We start from the raw sequence: 24,743 nt of genomic DNA, 5'->3' as shown, positions 1-24,743 counted from the left end.
CACAGTAAACTGTGGAAAATTCTGAAAGAGATGGGAATACCAGACCACCTGACCTGCCTCTTGAGAAACCTGTATGCAGGTCAGGAAGCAACAATTAGAACTGGACATGGAACAACAGACTGGTTCCAAATAGGAAAAGGAGTATGTCAAAGCTGTATATTGTCACCCTGCTTATTTAGCTTATATGCAGAGTACATCATGAGAAACGCTGGACTGGAAGAAACACAAGCTGGAATCAAGATTGCCGGGAGAAATATCAATAACCTCAGATATGCAGATGACACCACTTTTATGGAAGAAAGTGAAGAGGAACTAAAAAGCCTCTTGATGAAAGTGAAAGAGGAGAGTGAAAAAGTTGGCTTAAAGCTCAACATTCAGAAAACTAAGATCATGGCATCTGGTCCCATCACTTCATGGGAAATAGATGGGGAAACAGTGGAAACAGTGTCAGACTTTATTTTTTTGGGCTCCAAAATCACTGCAGATGGTGACTGCAGCCATGAAATTAAAAGACACTTACTCCTTGGAAGGCAAGTTATGATCAACTTAGACAGCATATTCAAAAGCAGAGACATTACTTGGCCAACAAAGGTCTGTCTAGTCAAGGCTATGGTTTTTCCAGTGGTCATGTATGGATATAAGAGCTGGACTGTGAAGAAAGCTGAGTGCCGAAGAATTGATGCTTTTGAACTGTGGTGTTGGAGAAGGCTCTTGAGAGTCCCTTGGACTGCAAGGAGTTCCAACCAGTCCATTCTAAAGGAGATCAGTCTTGGGTGTTCATTGGAAGAACTAATGCTAAAGTTGAAACTCCAGTACTTTGGCCACTTCATGTGAAGAGTTGACTCATTGGAAAAGACTCTGATGCTGGGAGGGATTGGGGGCAGGAGGAGAAGGGACAACAGAGGATGAGATGGCTGGATAGCATCACCGACTTGATGGACATGAGTCTGAGTGAACTTCTGGAGTTAGTGATGGACAGGGAGGCCTGGCGTGCTGCAATTCATGGGGTTGCAAAGAGTCAGACACGACTGAGAGATTGAACTGAACTGAACTGAACTGGCTATTGCAAATTCATAATATACCATCAATTTCTGATAATGCAAAATAAGTTGGAATCCCAGACTTTCACACAAAAACTGTTAATTTTTAATGTTTCAGTTCATTGATATTTTGAAATTATATCTGAATTTTGGATACTGATTTTGGCAATTTAGTATTGGGTGATTTATTTAGGAATGTCATTTGACTTCCCTAAGCCTCAATTCCTGCATTGCATAAGTGGAGCTAATTATCTCTACCTCATAGAATGATTATAACATGAAAACATACATTAAAAGTCAAACAGGATAGACGTAATAATTGGTAGGAAGAAAGACCAAAGCAATGTTAGACTTAGGTGATGCAAAAAAGGCAGCCGGTGTGATCAGCAACATTACAGAGGTATGACAACAATAAACTAATCGAAACTAACCCACCAAGAGTGGAGTCCTTGACCAAAACTTCATACTAATGTTGGAAATCAAAGGGGAATTCTTAGAGGGGTTCCTACAAGTAGCACAGTAAGGAATCTTAGTTTAGGGGCACAGAGAGTGGGAGAAACAGAGCAAGAGTACTCACAGTGGGAGAGAAGAGATTATGGTGGGAATCATAAGGTCTTAATCTGTTCTAACCAGTCACTGAGCAAATCTTGAGTCTGAGAGTCTCCCTAGATAACTAGAATCTAGTGATATAAATACAAAAATTAAGATAGATAAGGAAGAGAACCACCATTGGAACCAACAGTTTGCTTTCAGCTACCTGTCTCCTGAGTGGGGAGAAATGGGTGTATAAAAAAGATTGTGCATTATTATTGTGTGAATTATTACTGGAGCTTCCATGGTGGCTCAGCAGTAAAGAATCTGCCTGCCATACAGGAGTTACAGGGTACATGGGTATATGCTGCATGATGTTTCAAAGATAATCCATCTCCAGGCTATTTTGCTTATGTCTTTGCTGTATGATTTTGTTTGTTTATTTCACAAGCACTTGTGGTTTAAAAAAAATTTCAAAAAAACACAGATGACTGAATTTATTATTCAGATTATACTACATCAAAGAAACTTCTGGTCATTTTGTTGGTTCTTGACTAACTCTTTAAGATCACTGTATAGAGTCTCCATTGTCATCAAGGGAAATGTAGCCTTTCTTTGAAAAATCTATAGGAACTATTTCTTTTACTACTTTTCTCTGGTTATTATGAGAAATTTCTTAGCATCTCAATGATGCTAAGTATAAAAATTATGTTATGCTAAACATGGAAATGCAATGAGTATATTCTGATCATGTTGGCACACATTGATTGGTGGATACCAATCAATAGAAAATTTAATGAACATTTATGGTTGAAATCCTTTTTTGTTAATAGTTATCTTGAAAAACCACCTTCCAACTGAGGACTATTTGTGAGATATAGCAATGCTTTCTATTCATTTGTTGTTCAGAAAAATTTATTTGGGTAATTCTCTATAAAGGGACATCTGCTTTCTCTGTATTCTGTTGGAGCTAAATTTTGATGACCTTCAGGGCCAGTAAGTTTCTGATAAACGATGCCTGAGATGGGAGTGGACTTTAATTGGGTGTCTAGAGGAGGACTGCTGACTTACATTAGTGAATATATCAGTATTTTATGGAAATGTAAAAATATCCAAATGATTCAGCTCACAAGACTAACAAAAACAAATCTTTTCTCTAAAAATCACCCTGGTCATTTGTGTTAATACAGTCAGTTGACTCCTATGCTTTTTGCAACCAACCATTATAAAACATTTTATAAAAGACCCATGTGTGCAAGATAATGTTAACTTAAAATTAAACTCTGACATAGCCAAGGAGAAAAAATACATCTTTCAGTGAAGAACATCTGCTCCATTTAATATTAATGTTTTCCCTTACCCAGTGAAATATTTATTGTGCCTTGCTATATACCTGATACATCTTAAGTGAGATATATAGAAGTGAATGAGATACAGAATCTTGTCTCAAAATACTCAGAGCCGATTTCAGGAGGCAGAAATAGAATAATTACAATTCTGTGTGATAAGTGCATTGCAAGAAATGATAAGTGACCAACTCTGTGAATGGAAGTAAAGATAGATTTTAAGGACTCTTCTCAAAGTGACACTTGGGCTTAAAGGATGATTAACAGCTTAGTTTAAACACTCAGTTGTGTCTGCCTCTTCTCAATCCTTAGAACTGTAGCTCACCAGGTTTCTCAGGATTAGGGGGTCAAAAAGATGACAGAAGACACAGAATTGTCGTGATTAGAGAAGTTGTTTGTTGAGTTGCCAAGTCGTGGCCGATTCTTTTTGCAATTCCATGGACCATAATTCAGTTGTATTCACTAAGACTATGTGTTTAAAAAAAGGTCTGTGTGCTGTAAATTTCAAATCAGCTGCTGCTGCTGCTGCTAAGTCATGTCAGTCATGTCCGACTCTGTGGGACCCCATAGATGGCAGCCCGCCAGGCTCCCATCCCTGGGATTCTCCAGGCAAGAACACTGGAGTGGGTTGCCATTTCCTTCTCCAGTGCATGAGACTGAAGTCGCTCAGTCCTGTTCATCTCTTCGAGACCCCATGGACTGCAGCCTGTACAGTTTGCTAAACCACTGAAGTAGTGAATCCTTTCCCAGAAAATATTTGCACATTTTTTTGATAGCCTCAGTCCTTCAATATCAAGCTGAAGTATATACAGGGAATTTCAGCAAATCTTCTAAGGGTTGAACACACAGCTCCTTTCTTGTCCTTGGACCAGAATTCCCTTCCCCATACTCGGTACTTAAAATACTCCTGCCCTCAGAAATCAGCTGAGAATTTTTAAAATCAGAATAGTCATTCTTGATCCCAATTAAATTTATGTTTCCTGTGTTCTCCTTTCTCATAACATTTTATTATGTACTTTTCTTCAAAATCATAATGTATCTGATTTTGTTGACATATTTATGTTTATTCAGTTCAGTTCAATTCAGCTGCTCAGTCGTATCCAACTCTTTGTGACCCCATGAACCACAGCACACCAGGCCTCCCTGTCCATTACCAACTCCTGGAGTTTACTCAAACTCATGTCCATTGAGTTGGTGATGCCATCCAACCATCTCATTCTCTGTCGTCCCCTTCTCCTCCTGCCCCCAATCTTACCCAGCATCAGGGTTTTTTCAAATGAGTCAGCTCTTTGCATCAGGTGGCCAAAATTTTGGAGTTTCAGCTTCAACATCAGTCTTTCCAATGAATATTCAGGACTTATTTCTTTTAGGATGGACTGGTTGGATCTCTTTGCAGTCCAAGGGACTCTCAAGAGTCTTCTCCAACACCACAGTTCAAAAGCATCCATTCTTCTGCACTCAGCTTTCTTTACAGTCCAAGTCAGATCCATACATGACTACTGGAAAAACCATAGCCTTGACTAGATGGACCTTTGTTGACAAAGTAATGTCTCTGCTTTTTAATGTGCTGTCTAGATTGGTCATAACTTTCCTTCCAAGGAGTAAGTGTCTTTTAATTTCATGGCTGCAGTCACCATCTGCAGTGATTTTGAAGCACCCCCCAAAATAAAGTCAGACACTGTTTCCACTGTTTCCCCCTCTATTTCTCATGAAGTGATGGGACCAGATGCCATGATCTTAGTTCTCTGAATGTTGAGCTTTAAGCCAACTTTTTCACTCTCCTCTTTCACTTTCATCAAGAGGCTCTTTAGTTCCTCTTCACTTTCTGCCATAAGAGTGGTGATATCTTATATCTGCATATATGAGTTTACTGCATATCTGAGTTTACTGATATTTCTTCTGGCAATCTTGATTCCAGCTTGTGCTTCATCCAGATCAGCGTTTCTCATGATGTACTCTGCATATAAGCTAAATAAGCAGGGTGACAATATACAGCCTTGACATACTCCTTTTCCTATTTGGAACCAGTCTGTTGTTCCATGTCCAGTTCTAACTGTTGCTTCCTGACCTGCATATGGGTTTCTCAGGAGGCAGGTCAGGTGGTCTGGTATTCCCATCTCTTTCAGAATTTTCCACAGTTTATTGAGATCCACACAGTCAAAGTCTTTGGCATAGTCAATAAAGCAGAAATAGATGTTTTTCTGAAACTCTCTTGCTTTTTCCACGATCCAGCGGATGTTGGCAATTTGATCTCTGGTTCCTCTGCCTTTTCTAAAACCTGCTTGAACATCTGGAAGTTCACAGCTCATGTAATGTTGAAGTCTGGCTTGGAGAATTTTGAGCATTACTTTACTAGCGTGTGAGATGAGTGCAATTGTGTGGTAGTTTGAGCATTCTTTGGCATTTCCTTTCTTTGGGATTGGAATGAAAACTGACCCTTATGTTTATTGGTGTAAATTTTATCTTGTGTTCTTCCGTAAATTCAATAAGGTAACAGATTTCTTCCCATTTTGTTCCAGGTTACCAACCCAATGGATAATACAGAAGCTTACAATGGGATTTGACTTATTTTGACTATGACAGGATGAATTTGAGATGCTGATCCAAAGGAAAGAAGAAACTATGACTTTTTAGGTCTAACTTTTTAGTGTGTAAAGTCCAGACAGTGCACCAATAGATCTGACAAGGTGAATAGAAAAGGCGAAAAGAAAGAAGACTGAAGACAGAACACTGGGAAAACCTAGTGCGTTGGGGAAAAGACTGAGGATGAAATGTCCAGGAAGCTGACCAAGCACAACAGAGGAAAGTAGAACACGCACCTAAGAAGGAAAACATTATTAGGGAAAAACTGAGTAAGTGATGGAGTCACATACCTCGGAAAATTCAAGTCAATGTGAACAATCATTTATCTCTGTCTCAAGCGCCAATTTTTTTTTTTAACTAAGAGATAAACATTTCTTTGAAGTTAATTGATGCTACCCCTGCAGATACATGTGGAATGACTCTAAGTTCTGCTTGTAAGTTCCTAGATATAGATGCTGTCATTTCCCATGGTCATCCTCCTTTTGAATCATTATTACCACTTAATATTGACCCTGATATTATGGAGATGTATCTCTCAGATATTTCCCTTAGTTCATTTTAGATATAAATGATATCTTCTCTTTCAAAGTACTGGTTCTCTTTAAAAATGTCAATTTCCCCTAACATTATAGGCAGGAAAGTCTGTTCATTCATTAAAAAACTTATAGTTAGTGCTGATTATGTTCACATCCTATGCTTATTCAATAAGGATATTAAAAATACAACAAAAAATGTGGCCCCTGCCCTTAAGAAGTTCACATTCTAGTGCATCAGAGATAGAAACAAAATACTTGTACAATGAGCTCTCCACATTCAATTACATGAATGATATGAAAAGTATAGGTTTAGGATGTATCTAACAGGAAGAATGAGATTGGGGAAATGACAAACAGGAGTATGCAAGATAACATGGGGGAGAAAAGATATGAAAAATATGCTTACTGTAGGGAAGTGTAAGTCAGAAAAAGGCAAGACATATTCAAGGAACTACACACACACACACACACACACACACACACACACAAAGTGAAGGGCAAAATGGTATGAAATTAAACTGGTAGTTTAGTAGGGGAGAGCTCACATATGATATATCATAGCCATATAAGAAGATCAATCTCTTGCCTGTATAGAGAACTGATTGAGGTCTAGGAATGGAAGCAGGGAGAGGTACCTGGATGCTACTGACATGCTTCAAGTGAAAAACAATGCTGGCTGGTGGTTGTAGTGGAGACGGACTGATGCAGGTAGATATATAGTAGAAGGAAGAGTTAAGGAGCCTGCTAGTGTTTTAGGATTAATGCCATAGTACCTGAATTCAGTGATTGCTCTGGCACCAAGTCCTCCATAAAAGTTAACAGAATTGTAATTATTATAATCAATGCAGGATCCAAAAACATATTGACCTACTGAATATGAAACAGTTCCTAGAATCTGCTGCCAAGTGAATAATCATCTCCTGATACCAGGAGAAGCAACCTAGTAGCAGGTTTCTGGACATTCTTCAATCCAATTTTGAATGACATCCTTTGCAGGGTCACCCTTTGTTCCTGCTGAACTTGCACTTTGCCTCTGCATTGGTGTAACTTTTCACAGATGAATCAGGGCTGCTGTTCTATGCTGATCTGCAGATAAAATATAGGATGCATTTCCTGGGTTCAGCTACTCCTGTTGCTAAAAGCTCAGTGACTTTGTCTTCAGTACCATATTAATACTGAAGCTCCTCCATATATTCTTTAACTGTAGCACTGAAATCACATTGACAAGGACCAGCTTTCATTCAGGCAAAGTATCTTTGGAAACTCCATTGTGTGAGACACATCATCAGTGAGTTAACTAATGAACCTGCTTCCAACAATGGTGTATTGACAGCATAGCTCTGAAAAATTATCAGCGTCAACCACAACAGATCTTGAATTAACCAACTGCGAAATTTACAATTTTTGATAATGACTGATTTCCGTGGTGAAAAAGACACTTTTGGCAGTTTGACAATTTGTTTATCTTGTAGTTTTAAGCAAAACCATGCTTGTGAAAAATCTTAGTAGGGACTCATCAATGAAGGTTCAAAGTGATCATCTGCCAAGGCTCAGATTTGTTTGCTGGAAATAATATGATGAATGGACAGAGAACTAGACTGAAGGTCAAGAGAAATTAAAAGTCTTCACTGGATGGCTTCTGAACATATAATGTTTAGCCTGATTTAAATCTATGTGCATATAAATCCTAGGAAATAGGCTTATAGATCTCAAGCCCTAAAATACTACAAAGCAATTATTTCAATTATTTGGATTCTTCAAATTCCAAGGTGGTGTCAGAGAGTGACTTTACTATCTTTTACTGCTACATTTGCTTCCGAATGAGATCTTATTTTGTCATTGTCGATAGTTCAACCATTATGAGTTCAGAACAAACACTTTTCTGAATGTTGAATGTGCCAGGAGCTGTCCCCTGAATGTGTTCAAGTAATTGAGGGATGAGCGTCCTTTCCACAAATACTTCTTTAAAGAAACAAAAGGACAAAATCCTAAGGTGCTGCAATAGAATGGAATAAAACTAAACTGCTGCTGCTGCTGCTAAGTCGCTTCAGTCGTGTCCGACTCTGTGCGACCCCATAGATGGCAGCCCACCAGGTTCCCCGTCCCTGGGATTCTCCAGGCAAGAACACTGGAGTGGGTTGCCATTTCCTTCCCCAATGCATGAAAGTGAAAAGTGAAAGTGAAGTTGCTCAGCTGTGTCCGACCTCAGCGACCCCATGGACTGCAGCCTTCCAGGCTCCTCCATCCATGGGATTTTCCAGGCAAGAGTAAATATAGCATATGTTCCTTCTTCAAAACATTTTTTTGAGCTTCTTCAGTATTCAAAGAGCTACTCTAAAAAAATCACAGGTGTAGCAATAAATAAAACAGTAAAAAAAAAAAAATCCCAGTCTTTGTATCTTTCTTTCTAGTGATATGAAACAGACAACAAATTTTATTCATATGTGTGTGTGTGTGTGTGTATGTATGGTTGCTAGGGAAGTCCTCACTCAGATGGTTATATTTAAACAGAGATTAAAACAAGGATTGAGCTATATAGATATAAAAATACCTTAGGGGAAAGGATATTAGAAAGAGAAAATGACAAACTTTAAGACTTTGAGGCTTTGATAAATAGCTGGAAGTTCAGTGAAGCTGGAGTGCAGTGACAATAGAAGCTGATAGAAGATAAGAACATCAGAGAAGTAACTAGAATCCTTACTGTATAGGTCTTTGAAGCCCATGGTAAGAATATTGCTTTTCACTGTGAATGAGATGGAAACTATGCAGATTAAGCACTATCAATGGCTCAAGTGGTAAAGAATCTGCCTACAATGCAACAGACTCAGAAAAATGCGGGTTCACGCCTTTATTTCTGTTATACCCCACAGACTTCCCTGGTGGCTCAGATGATAAAAGCGTCTGTCTACAAAGCGGGAGACCTGAGTTCGATCCCTGGGTCGGGAAGATCCCCTGGAGAAGGAAATGGCAACCCACTCCAGTATTCTTGCCTGGAAAATCTCATGGCCAGAGAAGCCTGGTGGGCTACAGTCCATAAGGTCTCAAAGAATCGCACACGACTGAGCACACACGTGTCTCCAAGCTTGATCCCAGAAACTTTGAACTTCCTTCCATTTCAAGGTTGCATGTATGTCCTCTTCCCTTGAATCTGGGTGACTGTTTGTTTACCTCTTTGGTTCAGTTCAGTTCAGTCACTCAGTCGTGTCTGACTCTTTGCAACCCCATGGAATGCAGCACGCCAGGCCTCCCTATCCATCACCAACTCCCGGAGTTTACCCAAACTCAGGTCCATTGAGTTGGTGATGCCGTCCAACCATCACAACCAACCTCTTTGGTTAACAGAACACAAAAGAAATGGCATCATGCCAGTTTAGGGGCCTAGGATTTTACAGACTCACAGCTCCCACTTCATGCTATTTGGAATGTGTATTCTTGGAACCTGGGCATCGTGGGTTCCCAGGCATTCTCAGAAGCCCAATATATATGGAGAAACCATGGGTAACCAACCTGATTGACAGCTAGCTGAGCTCTGAGTCAATCATCAGAATCTCCTGGCAACCCTGTGGAAGAGCTATCTGGAATATCCAGCCCAATCAAGCCTTCAGGTGACTCCAGTCTCAGTCACTATCTGTTAGAATTCAGCACTCTCTGGAAAGGCGGCCACTCAGACTAGTCAACACACAGATCCATGAGAGCCAATTTAGAAAATTTTGCTGAAAACCGTATTTTAGTGTAAATCTTATGCAGTGATAGATAGCCAGAACAGTATTTATTGCAGGTTTCTGAGTGGAATCACAATCTGACTTAAATTTTAAAAGAAATACTCTTTTTATCAAATTAAAAATAGATTGTGCTAGATAAGGACAGAAGTGAGTAGATGAATTAGAAAGGTGTTGTAATAATCCTAATATAAGGGTAAGCAACCTGGACCAGGGAGTTAAATATGAATGTAGTAAGAAATAGTCAGATTTGATTATGTTTTTAAAGTAGGGATGATACAAACTGTTAAGTGATTAAAGTAAAAGTGAATTCGCTCAATCGTGTCTGACTCTTTGCGTCCCCATGGGCCCTAGCCTACCAGGCTCCTCTGTCCATGGGATTTTACAGGCAAGAGTACTGGAGTGGATTGCCATTTCCTTCTCCAGGGGATCTTCCCGACCCAGGGATCAAACCCAGGTCTCCCGCATTGTAGACAGACGCTTTTATCATCTGAGCCACCAGGGAAGTCTGTGGGGTATAACAGGAATAAAGGCATAAAGAAAGAGTCCAAAATTTTTGTCTAAAAAAGAAAAATTTGGCAGTCAGCAGGAATGGTGGAAAATGAAATTTGGAGAATGTTAATCTTAGAAATCTGTGTAGAAATAGGAATAGTTTGGTGCAAAGATAATTGCAGTTTTGAAATGTTGAAATTTGCCATTTGATATTGGAATATATTCTTAAATGTGCTTATGTTATACATCATTTTAATCTGCATCTCTCACTTTATTTAATTTTTTTTTTTTTTTGCTAATGACTTATTTAAAATTGGAAGTGTTAGTTGCTCATTTGTGTTCAACTCTTCATGACCCCATGGACTGTAGCCCACCAGGCTCCTCTTTCCATGGAATTCTCCAGGCAAGAATATGTTGAATATCTTCAAGATATCTGGAATACAAGAATACTGGAAAGAAATATCCATTTCTTTCTCCAGGGGATCTTCCCAACCCAGGGATCAAACCCATGTCTCCTGAATTGCAAGCAGATTCTTTAACCATCTGAGCCACCAGGTAAGTGCTGTTTATTTTATACTTATTTTAGACTAGGGAAATGATTTTAGACAAAAAGCAAATTTGAGGAATTTTCTTATTTGAGTTCAAAATGGGTTGTAAAGCAGGGAATGCAGCTCAGAACATGACAATGCATTTGGCCCAAGAACTGCTAACAAACAATGTACAGTGCAGTAGTGGTTTGGAAAGTTTTCCAAAGGAAATGAGAGCCTTGAAGATGAGAAGCGTAGTGGCTGGCCATTAGAAGTTGACAATAACCAACTGAAAGCCATCATCAAAGCTGATCCTCTTACAACTACACGAAAATTTGCCAAAGAACTCAACGCTAACCATTCTACAATTATCAGCATTTGAAGCAAATTAGAAAAGTAAAAAAGCTCAATAAGTGGCTGCCTCATGAGCTGATTGAAAATCAAAGCAATCTCATTTTGATGTGTCATCTTCTCTTATACTATGAACAACAATGAACCATTTCTTGATTGGACTGTGACATGCAATGAAAAGTGGATTTTATATGACAACTAGTGATGACCAGCTCAGTAGTTGGATGGAGAAGAAGCTCCATGCACTTCTGAAAGCCAGCCTTGCACCACAAAAAAATCATGGTCACTCTTCAGTGGTCTGTTGCCCATCTGATCCCCTACAACTTTCTGAAGTCCAGCAAAACCATTACTCTGAGATGTATGCTTAGCAAATCAATGAGATGCATTGAAAACTGCTATGCCTGCAGCCAGCATTGGTCAACAGAAAGGGCCCAGTTCTTCTCCATGATAATGTCTGACCTCAGCTTTGGTTGTGTGTCATCACACAACCAAAGCTTTAAAAGTTGAATGAATTGGGCTACAAGCATCTTGACAACTTTTTGCAGGAAAAATGCCTCCACAACCAGCAGGAGGCAGAAAATCCTTTCCAAGAGCTTGTCGAATCCCGAAGCGTGGATTTACACTACAGGAATAAACAAACCTATTTCTTGCTTGCAAAAATGTGTGGATTGTAATGGTTCCTATTTTGATTAATAAAGATGTGTTTGAGCCTAGTTATGATTTAAAATTCACAGTCCAAAATCACATGTACTTTTGCACCAATCTTTATATATTATATATAATTTGTATATATATGGAATTAGGTGAGAATACAATGGCGGAGATAGACATGTAGCAATCATCAGTGACTGCATGAAATCACCTATTAGGACTATAGATAAATAAGAGAAGCCAAATAATTTTGCTCTGGGATATTCCCACTTTAAGTGATTAGAGAGAAGAGAACAAACCGGAAAAGGAGATTAAGGGGGAGAAAAGCCAGTGAGATAGAAGTGATGTGAGGAGAGTGAGGACAAAGGAAGAAATTGAATAAAAGATGAAAGAGGAGGTAACTCTCAAATGATGCTGACAGGTCAAGTTAGATGAGGACTGAATTGATCATTGGACTTAACAATATGAAAGTCATGATGACCTTGACAAAGTAGCTTCTGTGGAATGATAGAGGCAAAAACCTATTTGGACTGGTTTCAAAAGGAAATGGAGAACAGAAATTAGAGATGCAAACATAGGCAATTCCTCCCAGGAGTTTTGTTGCAATAGGAAAAAGAAAGACGGACTGCGGCTGGAAAAGTAGGATTCAGAGAAGCAGAGAGACTTCTGTTTTGTTTTTTAAGGTTAGTGAGTAACAACATGTTAATATGCTGATAGGACTGATGCAAGAAACAAAAAATTGGTCATAGAACTGAGGGAAGAATGGCTGGAGCAATGTCTTTTAAGGGAAAGTTGATCAAATGTATTAGGAGAGATAATAGAATATGTTGAATTGATATAATAATCCTGATGTGGGTAGATGAAATATGAAACTATTTATATTTTCTAAGTGAAATAGGTCATCAGCAGAAAGTGAGAACTGGGTCAAAAGTTGCTGGGAGAGAGAAGAAAAGTAGACATAATTTTTCTGAAAAGAGGGAAACTAATTTGACTAAGACATGTTTTCTAACCACTGAGGTCTACTAAGACCTCTGTTTTTTGTTTTTTTGGACTCATTTCAACAAAACTCTAAATTTAACTTAATCAACATTTACTGTGAATGATAAGGATCATGGGCAGAAAGCTTCTGAGAACTGCTTTGATACAAAGGCAAGAAAGGTTGGTGTTTGACACTGGTTACAAAGGCATGATCTTACTCTGGGAATTCTTTAGTACTCATTAGAGAGGCATTTTCATGACTCAGATTTAGCATCCACTTAGCATTCATAGTGAGCTGAGACCTTTATGGAAAATATAAACAACATTCTCCCTGCTTTTATGGAGTTTTATAGGCTACCCTGTGTTTCTGTCAAGTGCCTAATAAAGACAAGAAGAACTTGTTCTAAATTGCTATTGTAACAATGTTCTTACTGGGATTTTGTTACTAGGAAGTTTAAGAAGTACTTTGCCAATAAATTCAAATATACCTAATAAGTTTACTTCTTAAATTATCTAATTCAATAAAGATTACTTCATCTTGAGACATATGCCTTCCTGGAATCCCCATAATGCTAATGACCCCTCATTCATCGTCTTTAATTTCTTATGAGAAACATATAACATTTTCTTCTTAGAAATCTTTATCCTGATCAGAGAGTCAATTAAAGAGTGATTAATCTTATTTCAAGGTAGGAAAATTTCTCAATTTGAATTGCAGTTGTAGTTCTACTTTCAAATTCTTTAGTATATGAAAGGGGACATAGCTTACATAAGCCTCATTATCAACACTGCCATTTTATAATGATGTCTGCATTTACCTTAGTAACATGGACTGAAAAAAATTCATATATTCTCTTTCTTTCTCTATTTGTTTAATGCAAATCTCAGTGTTTTTTTTTTCCCCAAAAATATTTATATTCATTGAATAAAAAGTGGCTGAGGTTTCTTAACTAAATTTATAAATATCTTTATTCTCTGAATTTGGCTTTCTATTACTATATTGTATTCTTAAACTGTTTTGCTTACAATCCTTCCTAAATTCCACTGTGACAGTTCTTAGACACTGGTATTCTTTTGAAGCCCTATTTCTTTTGTATAGATAGAAAAATAGCTAGAAAACAAGGTTAAAGCCTCTTTCCACCTACAAGCTTTGAAATAACAATCTGAAAGTGTCACACAACATCTGGCTGGTGGCTTCCTCTTTTTAGTTATATTAATATAGACCATGCAAATTGATGCTATAGTATTAAATAACAGAACCTGAATTCTGTTATGTTGCACCTTTTCACTGCTGCTCCCCTCAAATTGGGTCTCTTAAAAAGTGTTTTCATTCAGACCTTAAAAGAACCTTGGAAGAAACCTTAGAGATTTTGAGTTCAATCCCCTAATTTTTCAAATGAGCTAGAAATTTTGAGACTTGCCCAAGCTTATAAAGGTAATTCAGAGACCAATAGGCTCTAATCCATCTCTTGATTTTCGCTTCACTGTTCTTTCTGGTACAGCACACCAGAATGAATAAATAACTACACCATCCATGTCTGTGCATTTTAGAACTGCAATTACACTGATGCAGTTTAAGATTGTACTGATAACTGGGCTCTTGGATACTTCTAGTTTACGTGACCATGGCTTAATTTTAGCAACATCTGAAATGGATATTTGTTAGATGTTCCCTGATAATCAGAAATATCTGATATGCCAGTTGGCTAGGATTGGTGGTGGCAAAGGTGGCTGTTAGGAAACTATTTAGAAGAGGGAATAAATTATCCTTAAGTAAGAAAAAGTAAAGAAGTATACAAGCTTTAAAAATTGTGAGTCAGAATTAGACAAGAGCTCTTAGAACAGCAGAATAACCAGCAGTTAGATTGGCCTCTCAGAGAAGGCAATGGCACCCCACTCCAGTACTCTTGCCTGGAAAATCCCATGGATGGAGGAGCCTGGTAGGCTGCAGTCCATGGGGTCGTGAAGAGTCGGACAGGACTGAGCGACTTCACTTTCACTTTTCACTTTCATGCATTGGAGAAAGAAATGGCAACCCATTCCAGTGTTCTTGCCTGGAGAATCCCAGGGATGGGGGAGCCTGGTGGGCTGCCGTCTATGGGGTCACACAGAGTCGGACACGACTGAAACAACTTAGCAGATTGGCCTCTGAGCCAGTCCGTTTTTAGTGGTTTGAAAGAGGATGTTGTCTCAGCCATCTCAGCTGTGCTTTGGGGTTGTGACACACTACTAGCAGTGCCAGTGAGAGGAGGTGGCAACAACAGTGTCACAATCACGTAAGCACAAATCTTTTGACGTTGAGTGTTGGCAGCTTTACTAGGGGCAGTGGCACCCTAGTTGTGAGCTATCTTGTTGTCCATGTCAATTTATCCTCTCTTTTGTAGAGAACTGGAATAGAAGGGAAAGAAAGGGGTAAATCACTCAGTAATCATTAGAACTCTAGAGAAAAAGGATTATCCCCATAAAATGTTCTGAAAGTGTCCAGAAGAACATTGATGAGGACTCAGATTTTATGACTTGAGGTGAATCTGGCTCAGACAGAGTTTTATACTATGAATCCCCATTTTGGGACCCTTACTGGGGATAATCATTCATTAGTGACAGCTGGTGGAGAAGGCAATGGCAACCCACTCCAATACTCTTGCCTGGAAAATCCCATGGTTGGAAGAGCCTGGTGGGCTGCAGTCCATGGGGTCATGACTGAGCGACTTCCCTTTCACTTTTCACTTTCACGCATTGGAGAAGGAAATGGCAACTTACTCCAGTGTTCTTGCCTGGAGAATCCCAGGGACCGTGGAGCCTGGTGGGCTGCCGTCTATGGGGTCGCACAGAGTCGGACACGACTGAAGCGACTTAGCAGCAGCAGCAGCAGCAGTGACAGCTGGTGAACTCAGAATACCTCTGAAGGGAATCAGGCAATTGTCAGCAGGTTAGAAGTTCCTTACCTGTTCAGGGGAAAGAAGAACAGGTATAAAAGAGGGCCATTACTTTGCGAAGTTTCCTTTTAGAGATTGATATTTCAAAAAAAGTTACCATGCTTCCTGGTAGAGGTGTTGTGATTCTCATTTTGACACTGTAAAATTGGGATCAAAATTTTATTCAATGAATGTATCTAATAACCAGGCTGCTTCTTTCTTAAATAGCATACATTATAAGTACCTGATTCCAAAAGTAACTTAGTTAATTGAAACAAGTTGGAGAATCCTGAAATAAGGAACAAGAAAATCAAATAATTTTGGCCTACAGAGATAAGTATGATAACATTTTCCTAGTTATACTTGAAGGTATGTGTGCACTGTTTGATCAATCTATATCTGATAAATATTTTCATTTTTTAGAAAAGTGGTTTAAACACTTAGTACATGTACTATCTTCCTGCATATCAGAAAAATCTTCCTCCGTATAAAGAAATATAGTTGATTAATCTTTTTTAAATGTATTTATTTTTCATTGGAGGATAATTGCTTTATAATATTGTGTTGGTTTCTGCCATATCTTTATCTATGTGTTTCAAAGCAATCCTCACCTATTAAAACTTTCAGGTAAATAATGACTATGCCCCAGATAATATGATAGTATAATAATAACAATGATAATAATGATCATAGCTGATGGTTATTAGGACTCACTATATACAAAGTGATATATTTATGCCTCTACAATTATGACATTATGAGTTAAAGCATACTTTTATTTCCATTTCACAGAAGAATAATTTGTCCAAAGTTAAACATATCTAATAGAATTCAAATCCTTATTCTAATTCAAGCTGTATATATAAACCTATGCTAATACAACAAGCAAATGCAACAGGACAAAGGATACTACAGAGAAATATAAAGGAAAAGGAACCATTTTTAAGAGGATGGATCAGTTCAGGGAGACTTTATGTGGTGGAGAAATGTCCTTTCAGAAGAAAAATTCCTTGAGACTTTGTATGGAGAGGCAATTAATTATTTTGAAAATCTATGGAACAGTTTCTTATTCTTTTCCAGACTTTATGGATGTTATCAGACCAATGATTAGTGACATGTCCTAGGTTGCTAACCATTAATAAAAATGCTCCCAACAATCCTTCATTCAACTCCTAATTTATCAGTTAATTGCACATTAAGTCCCACTAAAAATGCTCAAAATAGCAATTGAACTGCAAACTGAGAATATTGATCAACAGTTTCCTGGTTTCTAGAATGAATTCCCACTAACTCAAGCCTGGACAGAGGATGGCTAGTAACTCCCAGTCTTCAGCTTGGGTTCTAATTCTGAAATCAAACAAGACTTTAGAGTTGAGAAAAAGATTTCCATATCTCAGTGGTGAACCCTGAAGTGAGAGACCCTGTTCGTGGGCCAACCTGGAAACTTTATCATTGCTCCCACTCAACTACCAGGAAACTAATTTTTGAATAGTAGAAGGGCTGTCAGATGTCACTCACATGAACTATTCTCCTCACACCCAGTGGGTCAGTGACACATTAGTACATACCTCCCTCCTCCAGTGCTCACACTAGTTAAATTCCTGGTATATTCAGAAACATGGTTTAGAATTGTACTTGTCTTCAAGTTGACTATGGGAGGTGAGCATTATGTAAGCACCCAAGTGAAAGTGAAGGAGATCTATGTACTGACCAAAGAGCAAACAATATACCTAGTGAAATCTCTGCTCAGAATGAAAAATCGTGGTTGGTAGGGGGATACAAAGTGAATAGGGAATATAAACATAAAACTCCCCAGTCTACAAAAAGGAAGCTTTGACCAAAAGATAGAAAAGAGGGGTTGTGAGACAATATTAGCAATGATTTATCAACGAGACTTAGTTACTAGTACGTGGATACAGTGAGCAGACGGACTCAACTGCAATTATCATAGGGATATACAATGCTCTTCTTGTCCTTATGTTTTGTTTTTTTTTTTTTCCCCTAAAATGTGAACTTGTTTGCATTATTTTCCTATTGATTTATTGAGCTGATTTAAACTTGAATATTGGGCTTCCCGGGTGGTGCTAGTGGCAAAGATCTGCCTGCCAATGCAGGAGACATAGGTTCTATCCCTGAGTCAGGAAGATCCCCTGGGGGAGGAAATGGAAACCTATTCCAGTGTTCTTGCCTGGAAATTTTCATGGATAGAGGAACCTGGTTGGCTACAGTCCAAAGGGCCGCAAAGTGTTGGACATGGCTGAGTTGAATGAGCATACTTCAATATTAGTACAGTAATATTCAATCTTAGTTCAGTTCAGTTGCTTAGTTGTGTGAATGACTCATGAATCACAGCACACCAGGCCTCCCTGTCCATCACCAACTCCTGGAGTTCACTCAGACTCACGTCCATCAAGTCAGTGATGCCATCCAGCCATCTCATCCTCTGTCATCCTTTTCTCCTCCTGCCTCCAATCCCTCCCAGCATCAGAGTCTTTTCCAATGAGTCAACTCTTTGCATGAGGTAGCCAAAGTACGGAGTTTCAGCTTTAGCATCATTCCTTCCAAAGAAATCCCAGGGCTGATTTCCTTCAGAATGGACTGGTTGGATCTCCTTGCAGTCCAAGGGACTCTCAAGAGTCTTCTCCAACAACCACAGTTCAAAAGCACCAATTCTTCAGCGCTCAGCCTTCTTCACAGTCCAACTCTCACATCCATACATGACCACAGGAAAAAACATAGCCTTGACTAGACAGACCTTTGTTAGCAAAGTAATGTCTCTGCTTTTGAATACGCTATCTACGTTGGTCATAACTTTCCTTCCAAGGAGTAAGCATCTTTTAATTTCATGGCTGCAGTCACCATCTGCAGTGATTTTGGAGCCCAAAAAAATAAAGTCTGACACTGTTTCCACTGTTTTGCCATCTATTTCCCATGAGTTGATGGGACTGGATGCCATGATCTTCGTTTTCTGAATGTTGAGCTTTAAGCCAACTTTTTCACTCTCCACTTTCACTTTCATCAAGAGGCTTTTTAGTTCCTCTTCACTTTCTGCCATGAAAGTGGTGTCATCTGCATATCTGAGGTTATTGATATTTCTCCCGGCAATCTTGATTCCAGTTTGTGCTTCTTCCAGTCCAGCGTTTCTCATGATGTACTCTGCATTTAAGTTAAATAAACAGGGTGACAATATACAGCCTTGACATACTCCTTTTCCTATTTGGAAACAGTCTGTTATTCCATGTCCAGTTCTAACTGTTGCTTCCTGACCTGCATACAGGTTTCTCAAGAGGCAGGTCAGGTGGTCTGGTATTCCCATCTCTTTCAGAATTTTCCACAGTTTATTGTGATCCATACAGTCAAAGGCTTTGGCATAGTCAATAAAGCAGAAATAGATGTTTTTCTGGAACTCTCTTGCTTTTTCCATGATCCAGTGGATGTTGGCAATTTGATCTCTGGTTCCTCTGCCTTTTCTAAAACCAGCTTGAACATCAGGAAGTTCACGGTTCACATATTGCTGAAGCCTGGCTTGGAGAATTTTGAGCACTACTTTACTAGCGTGTGAGATGAATGCAATTGTGTGGTAGTTTGAGCATTCTTTGGCATTTCCTTTCTACGGGATTGGAATGAAAACTGACCTTTTCCAGTCCTGTGGTTCCAGTCCACTGCTGAGTTTTCCCAATTTGCTGGCATATTGAGTGCAGCACTTTCACAGCATCATCTTTCATGATTTGGAATAGCTCAACTGGAATTCCATCACCTCCACTAGCTTTGTTCGTAGTGATGCTTTCTAAGGCCCAGCTGACTTCACATTTCAGGATGTCTGGCTCTAGGTCAGTGATCACACCATCGTGATTATCTGGATCGTGAAGATCTTTTTTGTACAGTTCTTCTGTGTATTCTTGCCACCTCTTCTTAATATCTTCTGCTTCTGTTAAGTCCATACCATTTCTGTCCTTTATCGAGCCCATCTTTGCATGAAAGTTCCCTTGGTATCTCTAATTTTCTTGAAGAGATCTCTAGTCTTTCCCATTCTGTTGTTTTCCTCTATTTCTTTGCTATATTTTGTTATTAATCTTACAGACAATGTATTATCTGGGAATTTCTTACCTCTTTACAGAACAAGTGCAGTTACATTTCTAAATAAGAAGTGTAGACAATCTCTGATACTAGTGAAAAGGGCATAATTTGATAAAGATCCAACAGTTTATGTTGAGATGTAACCATGTCTTCACATGGTGGCAAGAGGCAGATATGATCAGAAAATTTGGGGGAGATATGTGAGAACACTTGCTGAAATATTTATATTAGTGTTGGAATTTTTACCTTGATTAGCACCATCAAAATGTGCCACAACTGAGTTAATCTATTATGAAATGCCTTTTCACATTAGCTTGCTAAAACACCTTTTGTGGCAGATGGCAGAAGACTGAAAGGTCAAACATGGAATATTAAATGTCAAGCTTCTGAACATCTGGAAGATTTTTTTAAGTGAAAAAGAAGAAGAGAGAAAAGTAAATAGATGTAGGTGTCATTCATTCTCTTTCATATTATCATGACAAAGTATACTTCCTGGCAAGTCAGCCAAGGGGATTTTGATTTTGATAGACTGTATCACCAGAGAAGACAAGCCTCCCTTCCCTATTACACCTGCACAGACCATTTATTTGCTGCACCCTCAGGCAGTGAGCAGCCTGATGGTGAAGGAAGTCATCAGCATACCCACCCGCACCATCTGTGCTGAGCTGGACTAATGAGCAAAGTACATAGGGGCCTGCCAGAGACTGGAGGAGTGAGGGGAGAGGGCAAACTGTCTGGATTTAACTTTGACAAATTCAGAGGTGTACCTTTATATAAAACTCGGAATCAGCCATGGCTCTTCATTAGGCTTACAAGGTAGCTGTTTCTGACTTTCAGTGCTGGCACCCTATTCCAGATCAATTGATTCTAAATATCTAGTGATGGGATGTAGATAGTATATTTTTGATTGGAATATAGTTGATTTGCAATGTCATGTTAGTTTCAGGTGTACAACAAAGTGAATCAGCTATAGATATAACCTGGTGGCTCAGATTGCTCCCTGGGTCAGGAAGATCCACTGGCAAAGGGAATGGCAACCCACTCCAGTATTCTTGCCTGGAGAATCCCATGGACAGAGGATCCTGTTGGGCTACAGTCCACAAGGTCCAAAGAGTTGGATATGACTGAGAGACTAACACCTTCACTTGCATTGTTGATTTACAATGTCGCGTTAGTTGTAGGTGTAGAGCAAAGTGAATCAGTTATACATATACAGATATCCACTCTTTTTTAAGATTCTTTTCCTATATAGGCCATTACAGGGTACTGAATAGAGTTCCCTGTGCTACACAGTAGGTCCTTATTAGTTAATTTTTTTAAAAGATAACTTTTTATTTTATATTATACTCAATTAACAATGTTGTGATAGTTTCAGGTGGACAGCAAGGTGCATGCATCCATTCTCCCCCAAGCTCTCATTCCATCCAGGCTGCCACATAACATTGAGCAGAGTTCCCTACATAGTAGGGATAACCAACAAGGACCTGTAGAGTAGGTCTTTATCAGTTATCTGTTTTAAATATAGCAGTGCATACATGTCAGTTCCAAACTCCCTAACTATCCCTTCCCTCAGCTCTTCTCCCCTGATAACCATAAGTTCCTTTTCTGTCAGTGAGTCTGTTTCTGTTTTGTAAATAAGTTCATTTGCATCATTTCATTTTAGATTCCATATAAAATATCATATGATATTTCTCTGTGTGATTTGCTTCATCCAGGATATGACAATTGTATGTGTCAGTCCAATCTTCCAGTTTATCTCTCCCCTCTTACCTTCCAGTAACCATAATTTAATTTCCTTGTCTGTAACTCTTTCTGTTTTGTAGATAAGTTCATTGGTACCCCCTTTGTTTAAGGTTCCATATATAAGTTATCAGGGCTTCCCTGGTAGCTCAGCTGGTATAGAATATACCTGCAATGTTAAAGACCTGGGTTCAATCCCTGGGCTGGGAAGATCCCCTAGAGAAGGGAATGGCTACCCACTCCAGTATTCTGATCTGAAGAATTCCATGGGTATAGTGTGGGGGGTCGCAAAAAGTTGGACCTGACTGAGTGACTTGCAATTTCACTTCACTTTCATAAGTGATGTCATATAATATTTAGACAATATACTTTTAAAAAACATTCTAGATTATTTTTACTCAATTATAAGAACTACTGGTTGACTCAATTATAAGAACCACTGATTGAAAAGGTGGAGAAGGCAATGGCACCCCACTCCAGTACTCTTGCCTGGAAAATCTCATGGACAGTGGAACCTGGTAGGCTGCAATCCATAGGGTTGCTAAGAGTAGGACATGACTGAGCGACTTCACTTTCACTTTTCACTTTCATGTATTGGAGAAGGAAATGGCAACCCGCTTCAGTTTTCTTGCCTGGAGAATCCCAGGGACAGGAGAGGCTGGTGGGCTGCCATCTATGGGGTCACACAGGGTCAGACACAACTGAAGCGACTTTGCAGCAGCAGCAGATTGAAAAGTAAATATTCTGAGTTCATTCTGCGCTGTACATCCAGGTTTGAAGTCAGTGCTTAGGGCATTGCTCTACTCAAGTGTGTTCCAGGGGTCACCAGTATCAGACTTACCTAGGAGGCATTAGAATTGAAAAACCTTAAATCCCACCCTAGATCTGCTGCAGTTTAATAAGATTCTTGGGTGGTTCATTATTAACATTCAAATTTTAAAATCCCTTAACTAGGGTGTTGCTTTTTAAAGGGAGGAGTTCAAAAATTGTGAATCAGGGCATTGCTTTTCAAATTGTGGAAAATATATGGAACAGTGTTGAAGGTAAACTGTGTTGTATAATTATTTCAATCATTCAAAAATTATGTAGACTATTAAGGACCAGTCACTGTGGATGCTAATATGATTCTTATTTCCCATATTCAACCTGCTCTTCAGTAATGCCATCACATTATCCTTCTGGGTAAACAGAACGGTCTCCTTGGTTATAAAATTCTCCCATTAAGATTTTTATTTTGAACTTAATTAAGCATCCTTTCATTGGTGTGAAGTCTGTCTTCACCAGTGGGCAAATGCTCCATGAAAGAATGGATAACACCTATGTGTGCTTCTGCTTTACCTTCAGTAAGAAGCACAGGGTCCAGCACATGCCATGTGACCTGTACACTGGTAGTGAAATAATTACTATGCACTTGGATGAATGAAAAGATCCAGATATCTTAGGAAAGATGGGGAACAGTGTCAAATATTCCTCAACAGTCAAATGTTGTAAGGACTTGAAAGTATCTTTTGGATTTAGTGACCTAGGTAAAATAGTCGGCTATATGTTTGGTCTTCTTATGGTAACTTCATAAGACTTCTTTGCATATTGACAGTATCAGGAAATACAATGATAAAAGTACGCTTTAACACAATGGTTAAAATATTCTTTTGATCTTAGAACCCCTTTGTCCAAAATACTAATTAATACTAATATCTCAGGAAAATATTATTCTTATAAACAGTGGTTAAGAAGCCCTGAATTCCCATGGGAAGCCCTGGTCCCAGTGCATCTGATATTCCCCATAATGCTGGTTCTCAAAGCTTTTGGCTGGAAACATCTAGCCCACTCACATTTCACATGACTTGAGGTCAACAGAAAAGTGAAATAGTGTCCTGCATGCATTCAAAGGACTAGAGTCAACCAAAATTTCTAGGCTGCTAAAATGATTATGATTCCATTCATATCACCATTCAATATCACAGGAATCCAAGTCTAAGCCCCGACCAGTAATGCTGAAGAAGCTGAAGTTGAACGGTTCTATGAAGACCTACAAGAACTTCTAGAACTAACACCAAAAAGAGATGTCCTTTTCATTATAGGGGACTAGAATGTAAAAGTACGAAGTCAAGAAATACCTGGAATAACAGACAAATTTGGCCTTGTCAAGAGAACGCACTAGTCATAGCAAACACCCTCTTCCAACAACACAAGAGAAGGCTCTACACATGGACATCATCAGATATTCAATACCGAAATCAGGTTGATTATATTCGTTGCAGCCAAAGATGGAGAAGCTCTATAGAGTCAGCAAAAACAAGACCGGGAGCAGACTGTGGCACAGACCATGAACTCCTTATTGTCAAAGTCAGGCTTAAATTGAAGAAAGTAGGGAAAACCACTAGACTATTCAGGTAGACCTAAATCAAATCCCTTACAATTACACAGTGGAAGTGACAAATAGATTCAAGGGATTAGATTTGATAGAAGAGTGCCTGAAGACCTATGGATGGAGGTTCATGACATTGTACAGGATGGAGGGATCAAGACCATTCCCAAGGAAAAGAAATGCAAAAAGGCAAAATTGTTGTCTGAGGAGGCCTTACAAATAGCTGTGAAAAGCAGAGAAGTGAAAGGCAGAGGAGAAAAGGAAAGATATACCCATTTGAATCAGTTCAGTTCAGTTCAGTCACTCAGTCGTGTCTGACTCTTTGCGACCCCATGAACTGCAGCACGCCAGGCCTCCCTGTCCATAACCAATTCCCGCAGTCCACCCAAACCCATGTCCATCGAGTCGGTGATGCCATCCAGCCATATCATCCTCTGTTGTCCCCTTCTCCTCCTGCCCTCAATCTTTCCCAGCATCAGGGTCTTTTCAAATGAGTCAGCTCTTCTCATCAGGTGGCCAAAGTACTGGAGTTTCAGCTTCAACATCAGTCCTTCCAATGAACACCCAGGACTGATCTCCTTTAGGAAGGACTGGTTGGATCTCCTTGCAGTCCAAGGGACTCTCAAGAGTCTTCTCCAACACCACAGTTCAAAAGCATCAATTCTTTGGTGCTCAGCTTTTTTTACAGTCCAACTCTTTTTTTTTTTTTTTGATGTTAAGAATGAAATTTATTTATTTATTTATTTATTTATTTTTGTGTTTGCTGCAAAACTTCTTATAGTCCAACTCTGACATCCATACATGACCACTGGAAAAACCATAGCCTTGACTAGACAGACCTTTGTTGGCAAACTAATGTCTCTGCTCTTTAATATGATGTCTAGGTTGG

Source organism: Bison bison, unplaced genomic scaffold (assembly GCF_000754665.1).
Source record: "Bison bison bison isolate TAMUID 2011002044 unplaced genomic scaffold, Bison_UMD1.0 scf7180017864464, whole genome shotgun sequence".
Classification (NCBI taxonomy): domain Eukaryota; kingdom Metazoa; phylum Chordata; class Mammalia; order Artiodactyla; family Bovidae; genus Bison; species Bison bison.
This window is presented reverse-complemented; position numbering follows the sequence as displayed.